At 42.2% G+C, this 9,282-nt stretch overlaps 1 non-coding gene across 1 annotated transcript; it reads right to left on the reverse strand.

Annotated features, from left to right (window-relative positions):
* Positions 1-3,327: 3,327 nt before the first annotated feature.
* Trnas-cga (transfer RNA serine (anticodon CGA)) lies at positions 3,328-3,402 on the reverse strand. Its single transcript has one exon. It is a non-coding gene; the product is annotated as a tRNA-Ser (tRNA).
* Between the last annotated feature and the right edge of the window lie 5,880 nt (positions 3,403-9,282).

Consider the following 9,282-nt stretch of genomic DNA (forward strand, 5'->3'; position numbering starts at 1 on the left):
GAGAATTTGGGCCTCCCGAGAGGCGTGCTACTGTAGTCCGTGTAGCTGCGATGATAACTACGTCGATGTGGCCAGTGGTCAGAGCATCTGCCTCGTAAGCAGCAGACCTGTGTTCGAATCCCATTCTGGAAAAATTTTCAACTTTTCCCATTGATTTCAGTCAATGCACGCTAACAGCCAATATTTATAATTCCTTTGTGTCTTAACACGTTACTTACGTTTCGATCAAGCGAGCGTACCATTGGAGTTAAAGTGCACAGCTACCACGCTGGCAGTACGGGTTCAGCTTCTGCCCATCAGTCTTTTTTTTTTTTCGGTTGCACATGTTTCTCACGATCGACAGATTTCCTTATGCCAGAAAAGGATTCCTCTTCGTTTAACAATCACTTTCCATAAACAGAGATTTGCTTTGAATATGGATCGAGACGTTTTAAATAATCTTTTAACTCTCCACTCCAGGCGAAGAGCGTGCTGTTTGAGATCTGGTCCATTAAAGAGATTCGGTTCTATTTAGCCAATTATTCGACACGCTGTTAGCGGGGCAGGAGGGCAATCCCAATTGGGAACCAATGGGAGGGGTTTCCCAGTTCCAGCCTTCGTTTTACAACCATCAGAAACCTTCTAAAAACCTTGGTCAGAATCGGGGGTTTTGGAACCTTTCTAATTTACTTTGGGACACCACCCTTCGTTTTGGACGTTGTCTCATCCAAAAATTACAATGTTGGGACGAACTTTAAGGGCTTATAGAGGGAGTCTTGAGGAACCTGAGACCAGAAATTTCATGCAATGACGCTACGGATCGTCGAAGTCTTGGCACCGGTGCCTGCCACTACGCCATCCCTTTGGCAACAAATGTGACTTCGTACACTGACGGACTGTAGACGAAACCTGCTCGCAATATCATTTATTATTCAGGGATGGTGACTGATTCTCACGATCGCCAGTGGAGAAGATGCAACTAGCTGCTGCAGAGACACGCCTTGTCTGCCATGTATGCGATCTCTTGCCTTCGTGGATGATGGTTTTGGACACATTTTTCCATCTGCAGGTTGTTTTTCTCCCATATATCGAGAAATATTGGAGATTGAACGTTCCAGGTAGAAAATTAACTGCGCATAGGAATCAGTGCCATCCACTGAGGCAAGAAAGCATTGCATTCATAGGAGGAAATACCTTTCTATGCAGCAGCTAGCTCTAGCTTCTCCACTGGCGATCGTGGCAATCAGTCGTCATTACTGAATAGGAAACAACGTAGCGAGACGTTCCACCTTCTAACAACCCTACCACAACAAAGGTCAAAATTTAATAATGATTGTGGTGTTGCTCACGCTGCTAAATACTGCATTTTCGGGCAACAACAAAGTTATTATGTGGCAGGTGTCATTAGAGCACAGTTAATAAAGTCATTTCATGTAGTAATGAATAAACTAGGCACTCATCTTTTCGTGTTTCCCACGCTGGTCTCGTTGTAAAATAATGGCTCAATCGTCGAACATCTAGGTGGTGATGATTACAAGCTCGGATGCAAAGAGGCCTAGGTTTTATTCTGCTATATTCAAAAGTTTTATAGATGTGTTTCACACACCATTCTTGAAGATTACACATTTGCAGGACAATGGTGATGTAAAAAAGTAATCAGCACTCCGAATTTAAGTTACCCTTCCTTTTTATTACTTTTGCTGCAATATCACGTAACACACAAAACATACTTGAAAACATCTTCCTCACTGTTAAAGCTGACGACAATACGCGTCTTTCCAACATGACGTGCAAGACTTGACTCTCTCAAGGTCCGACTCTCTAACTAACTGCTTACGCGCACAAAAATCAGAGTTACAAGTACGTCAAAGATCATAGTGACAAAAGAAAGAATACACATAAGAATAACATCATTGCAATACAAACATATCCATGTATCAAAGTACCTCTACATTAACGAAATCAAATCTGAATGTTGTCTCAGAAATATGTTAACTACTGTACAGAAACACAGTAGAATATTGCTTTCATCGAGAGGTTCAGGTGAGCTCCGTAATGGTTACGTAATTCAAATACCATTACAAGCTCCATGTGTTAGCGTAAGAAGTCACGTTTTCTTCCGTAGGGGTGGCCTACTTGCAGGTGCCAGTGCCTGCGCTCTGTAGTATACGATTCTGGAGATCCTATCTTCCATTTGTTCCTCAAGAGAGCGTTTACGACGCCACTAAATCTGTCGCAAAATTTCTACACCCTGTCTATGAGGTGTGTCTGTGTGTGTGTGTGTGTGTGTGTGTGTGTAACTGAGCGAAAGGTTCTGCGCAACAACTTTTACTCAAGCTCCAGTTAGGGTGAGGTGCTGTGAGAGCGAATGCTCTTTCTTTTTACGACTAGAGCACATAATCCGCCTGTTAGGTGCGAATTCTCCAGCAACAAATGCGACATTCCCCTTTACTTTCCTGCCCTGCGTAGTAAATCGTTATATATTTTTTCGATTTGTCTGGAGAAATAAAATGACCACCTCATAATCTTGTAGGTCATCTGTTTTATCCAAGCCCATTAAATGATCCAAAATGACGATTCGTCTTCCACCCAACAGATCTTGTATTGCGTTGTATATCGCATCTCCAATTACAATGCAATTATCGGAAATTGTGCTCAGATATCTATTTGTTAGAATGTTCAAGTCGTGAAGCATTCTTTTAGTGTATCTGATGGCGTTTGTGAGGTCGCCCGTTGACTGCTCATCACACTCCTCACTTGTAATGGATCTTTGTTCGGCTCTTCTTCTGCAGAAAGAGGTGAGGAGACATTTAGGAAAGGCACGAAGATGACGTTGTACAGATTTTTGGAATTTTAACTCTGAACCACAAATGATACACACGTTTGAAGGACATTTGCTGTAATAATTTGCTGCGACCATATGATTCCGACATCGACTGTCTCGGAAATTAGGACCTCTTTGAGGACAGGTCCTCGTACAAAATACTAATGATTCATCGACCTGTCAATTGCATTATGCGAAAGTAGCATCCTAGCATGGTCGCCACTTTGCAACGTTACCACAGACCTTATCACAGCTAGTACGAGGGGCGTTCATGGAAGACTTTCTTTCCTCGGCTGATTTTTGCTGAAAAAAAGGGGAATTTGCTGTGGCACATCGTGAAATATTTCCGGTTTAACCCATGTAGTTTCACGAACTTCCGACAGGTGATGAAGCCTTCAAAACGGTGTCTGTAATGGAGGTGAGCCGTGGCGCCATCTTTTACATCGCTTGGGTCTTGACTGGCGCCACTGGCTCGAGTTAGCAATCGATTTACTATCTGAAACCTCCTGGCAGATTGAAACTGTGTACCGGACCGAGACTCGAACTCGGGACCTTTGCCTTTCGAAGGCAAGTGCTCTACCAACTGAGCTACCCAAGCACGACTCACGTCCCGTCCTCACAGCTTTACTCCTGCCAGTACCTCGTCTCCTACCTTCCAAACTTTACAGAAGCTCTCCTGCGAACCTGGTAGAGCACTTGCCAGCGAAAGCAAAGGAGGTCCCAAGTTCTAGTCTCGGTCCGTCACACAGTTTTAAACTGCCAGGAAGTTTCGTATCAGCGCACACTCCGCTGCAGTGCGAAAATTTAATTCTGATTTACTATTTGTTCAGTAAGCATCTTTGGTCGAAGTCGGCCTGGGAGGAAGTGCTGGCTGTGTGTCGTGTCTCTGGGTGGGAAGACAGTTGGTGTAAGACAGTGGAGTTGCACGTTGCAGCCAAGTTGTTTGGACATCGGCTTCCTATGTGAGAGCTGATCTGTTTGAGCCAAGTTGGTCTGCGAAAGCCGCATCCGTCCAAGACAGGAAATTGGCTGTTGGGCGAGTGGTGTGTGGGGCGTTTCGGTCGGTTGGTGGTGTCTGCCTTCATCGCATCTACCAGCTAGTGTGGACCTCCGGCTATGGAAAGGGGCAACTTTGTGACACCACAATTCAGCGGGTTGTATGGACTGTCGTTTCACATTGCTCGCAACCTGACTCGCCTGCTTCACCCTGGACCGATCTTCCAGATACGCCATCCGACTGTTTGTTTAAAAATTACCGTCTCTAGGCACCTCTTGTATCCTTGCAGCGCCAACACCTTATACAGGATGAGTGTCAAGTGTGGCTTCGTTTGACTTCAGTAGTGTGAAAAGAGTAACCTTGTAGTCATATTTCTCCAAACTGTTGCCTTAAGATTAAAATTGCAAATTTAACCTGAATTTTATGTAGCTGGACCTTTTCTTCTCCTTCTTCTTCTTATTATTATTAAAGAGTGGCCTTAACACTTAAATTGCTAATTTCACTGGAACTTTTACATAGCTGGACGTTTTATTATTATTATTATTATTATTATTATTATTAAAAGTATGTTATATCTCTCTTAAAATGTGGCCTTAAGATTTAAATTGCGGTAGTTATTTCTTTGATTTTTAGTTAAAATTGAGCTTATCAGTAAATTGTTATTTGAATGACATAATAACCAGTTGATTTGTGGGCCCAGTCCTTCCCATTTTCCTTCACATTTTCGCCTGTTCAAAAACCACCCTGCAGCCCATGTAACAAAAGCCAATACACGCTACCACAACTGCCAGAGGAAATACATCATAGTTGAAATTCCACATCGAAACCGTGATGAAAAAAAGAAAACAGCTCTCGTAATGAATGGGTCATCATGCAACAGATGTACTGGGGAAAATTGTCATCCCAAAAGAGTGCACAGGGGGCTGTAGTTGAACATGAGTTGTCCTTGAGATGCGTCACAAACCGCAGAAAATCGAGCCCTCTTCCCCTCCCCTCCCTCCCCTCATACCGCCACTTCCCTCCTACCCTAGATTGATCCACCTACCTTCGGGGAGGACACAGGCCTTTTCAAACGACCAGCTGCTCTGCCGAGTGCCTAATAGTGCGTCATAGCTGGATGGATGGGAGGATCAGAAACAGGAAGGTGACCGCAGCCGCACACCGCAGTGTCTTCAGTACAATACACCCCAGCGAGTACGCGGCTGGATGGTCAGCGTTATCGACGCCGACGAAAGGTACACGTACAACAGAGTGCGATGCTGGCTTCCCTCAGAAAAAAAAAATCATGATAAATGAGGGCTATCCCAACCAGGGGTTGTTTGTCTAAAGGGACAGTCGCGACCTCTTAGGCAACTTGACCACCACGCAGTTCGGAGCACTGGACTGTAACATTTCTATTTAACATTAACGAGACTCCTATAATAAAGCATATATTAAAAAAGGAGGAAGCAATTGCGACAGTAATAAATGTCCTCTTTCTACACAAAAAGGGACAGCCACGAATCACAGATGATCATGTGTGTATCATAGACATTTCAGACCTGTGAAGTACCATTACAGAATGCAGTCTTTCACGTCATTAGCTCAGACGTCGGAAAAAATATACATTAATTCGACATCAACCATATATAATTCAAGAGGACATAGCTGTTTTTCACACTATGGCAAGTCTCGTTTTACCACTGCGATGCCATATCATACAGCCATTTACGAAACAAATCGTGAGAGTTTCTCTGATAGTGGAACCTACTGTAAAATTTTACCAGGCATCTCTTCTGTTACGTCGAATCCAATTACCATCTGCATACTTACAGTTGACGTTTCTGATGCTCAACTCACTTTACCAACTTGCCTGTAAAGTTTTCGTCGTAAAGCAGGACATTAATGCGTTCTAGCTTTGTAAGCAATATGATCATCATAATGTTGCATCCAACCTACTCACATGCTGAAAAAAAAAACTATCATTTTCAGATTGCACAACGAGTTATATTTTAAGAGGTGTCTAGTTCATAATAAGAGGCTATGAAGTATGAAACAACACCTATTTTTAAACATGCATTCGTGACGATAATAATAATTTTAAAAAAGTCATAAGTACAAGAGAATAGAGACCGCCGAATCCTATTAGCTTTGCAGGCAAAATCGGTGTTGCTTTGAGAGAACTGTTGTTGTTGTGGTCTTCAGTCCTGAGATTGGTTTGATGCAGCTCTCCATGCTACTCTATCCTGTGCAAGCCTCTTCATCTCCCAATACTTACTGCAACCTACATCCTTCTGAATCTGCTTAGTGTATTAATCTCTTGGTCTCCCTCTACGATTTTTACCCTCCACGCTGCCCTCCAATGCTAAATTTGTGATCGCTTGATGCCTCAGAACTAGTCCTAGAAACTGGTCCCTTCTTATTGTCAAGTTGAGTCACAAACTCCTCTTCTCCCCAATTCTGTTCGATAACTCCTCATTAGTTATGTGATCTACCCGTCTAATCATCAGCATTTTCTGTAGCACCACATTTCGAAAGCTTCTACTCTTCTTGTCCAAACTATTTATCGTGCATGTTTCACTTACATACATGGCTACACTCTACACAAATACTTTGAGAAACGACTTCCTGACACTTAAATCTATGCTCGATGTTAACAAATTTCTCTTCTTCAGAAACGGTTTCCTTGCCATGACCAAACTACATTTTATATCCTCTCTACTTCGATCATCATCAGTTATTTTGCTCCCCAAATAGCAAAACTCCTTTACTACTTTAAGCGTCTCATTTCCTAATCTAATTCCCTCAGCATCACCCGACTTAATTCGACGACATTCCATTATCCTCGTTTTCCTTTTGCTGATGTTCATCTTATATCCTCCTTTCAAGACACTGTCCATTCCGTTCAACTGCTCTTCCACGTCCATTGCTGTCTCTGACAGAATTACAATGTCATCGGCGAACCTCAAAATTTTTATTTCTACTCCATGGATTTTAATACCTACTCCGAATTTTTCTTTTGTTTCCTTTAGTGCTTGCTCAATATAGAGACTGAATAACATCGGAGAGAGGCTAAAACCCTGTCTCACTCCCTTCCCAACCACTGCTTCCCTTTCATGTCCCTCGACTCTTATAACTGCCATCTGGTTTCTGTACAAATTCTAAATAGCCTTTCGCTCCCTGTATTTTACCCCTGCCACCTTTAGAATTTGAAAGACAGCACTCCAGTCAACATTGTCAAAACCTTTCTCTAAGTCTACAAATGCAAGAAACGTAGGTCTTCCTTTCCTTAATCTTTTTCTAAGATAAGTCGTAGGGACAGTATTGCCTCACGTGTTCCAATATTTCTACGGAATCCAAACGGATGTTCCCCGAGGTCAGCTTCTACCAGTTCTTCCAATCGTGTCTAAAGAATTAGCGTTAGTATGTTGCAGCCATGACTTATTAAACTGATAGTCCAGTATTTGTTCATCTGTCAACACCCGCTTTCTTGGGGTTACAATTATTATATTCTGAGGGTTTTTAGCCTGTCTCATACATCTTGCTCACCAGATGGTAGAGTTTTGTGAGGACTGGCTCTCCCAAGGCCGGCACTAGTTCTAATGGAATGTTGTCTACTGCCGGGGCCTTGTTTCGACTCAGGTCTTTCAGTGCTCTGTCAAACTCTTCATGCAGTATCATATCTCCCATTTCATCTTCATCTACATCCTCTTCCATTTCCATAATATTTTTCTCAAGTACATCGCCCTTGTATAGACCCTCTACATACTCCTTCCACATTTCTGCTTTCCCTTCTTTGCGTAGAACTGGGTTTCCATCTGAGCTCTTGATATTCGTACTAGTGGTTCTCTTTTCTCCAAAAGTCTCTTTAATTTTCCTGTATTGAGTATCAATCTTACCCCTCGTGAGATAAGCCTCTACATCCTTACATTTGTCCTTTAGCCATCCCTGCTTAGCCATTTTGACTTCCTGTCGATCTTATTTTCTCCTTTCATCGATTAAATTCAATATTTCTTCTGTTATCCAAGGATTTCTACTAGCCCTCGTCTTTTTACCTACTTGATCCTTTGCTGCCTTTACTACTCCATCCCTCAGAGCTACCCATTCTTCTTCTACTGTACTTCTTTGCCCCATTCCTGTCAAACGTTCCGCAATGCTCTCCTTGAAACTCTGTACAACCTCTCGTTTAGACAGTTTATCCAGGTCCCAACTCCTTAAATTCATACCTTTTTGCAGTTTGTTCTGTTTTAATCTACAGTTCATAACCAATAAATTGTGGTCAGATTCCACATCTGCCCCTGGAAACGTCTTACAATTTTAAACCTGGTTCCTAAATCTCTGTCTAACCATTATATAATCTATCTGATACCTTCTAGTATCTTTCATGTCTACGACCTTCTTTAATGATTCTCGAACCAAGTGTTAACCTATGATTACGAATGCTCTGTCCAGAATTCTACCTGACGGTTTCCTCTTTCATTTTTTACCCCCAATCCATATTCACCTACTATGTTTCCTTCTCTCCCTTTTCCTACTCTCGAATTCCAGTCACCCATGACTATTAAATTTTCGTCTCCCTTCACTACCTGAATAATTTCTTTTATCTCATCATACATTTCATCAATTTCTTCATCATCTGCAGAGCTAGTTGGCATATAAACTTGTACTGCTGTAGTAACCGTGGGCTTCGTGTCAATCTTGCTGTTTGTAGTAGCTTACCCGCACTCCTGCGTTTTTTATTCATTATTAAACCTACTCCTGCATTACCGCTGTTTGATGTTGTGTTTATAACCCTGTATTCACCAGACCAAAAGTCTTTTTCCTCCTGGCACCGAACTTCACTAATTCCCACTATATCTAACTTTAACCTATCCATTGCCCTTTTTAAATTTTCTAACCCACCTGTCCGATAAAGGGATCTGACATTCCACGCTCCGATCCGTGTAAGGTCAGTTTTCTTTTTCTTGAGAGAACTATCTGCATCCAAACTTTAACCAGTTATAGTACTCCTTGTAACCAGACCTCTTATGCGGCTTTACCGCGCCTATCTCTCTGCCAATACGTCGAAAAGCAATCACGGTCTGCGGGTTGCTATTGAGCATGTTACATATACTGTATCGCTCCACTGGAGCTGGAAGCCAGTTCTCGAAGTCCTTTGTGGAGATCTGCAAAGTATTTTGATATTTTGTTGTCTGTACTGGAGGAAGACCATATCCAGCAAACTATTAATCAAACGAGAGGGCTCCTGTATTGTTCCTTCATAAGCAGTGTAATATATATATATATATATATATATATATATATATATATATATATATATATATATATATATGCTTGCGATGGAAATAATACTGAGAGAAAATCAGCTACTGCTACTTCTACTTGTTTGTTTGTTTGGTTTGTTGGGGGAAGGAGACCAGACAGCGAGGTCATCGGTCTCATCAGATTAGGGAAGGACGGGGAAGGAAGTCGGCCGTGCCCTTTGAAAGGAACCATCCCGGCA

The sequence above is a fragment of the Schistocerca nitens genome, chromosome 7 (assembly GCF_023898315.1).
Source record: "Schistocerca nitens isolate TAMUIC-IGC-003100 chromosome 7, iqSchNite1.1, whole genome shotgun sequence".
Taxonomy (NCBI): Eukaryota; Metazoa; Arthropoda; class Insecta; order Orthoptera; family Acrididae; genus Schistocerca; species Schistocerca nitens.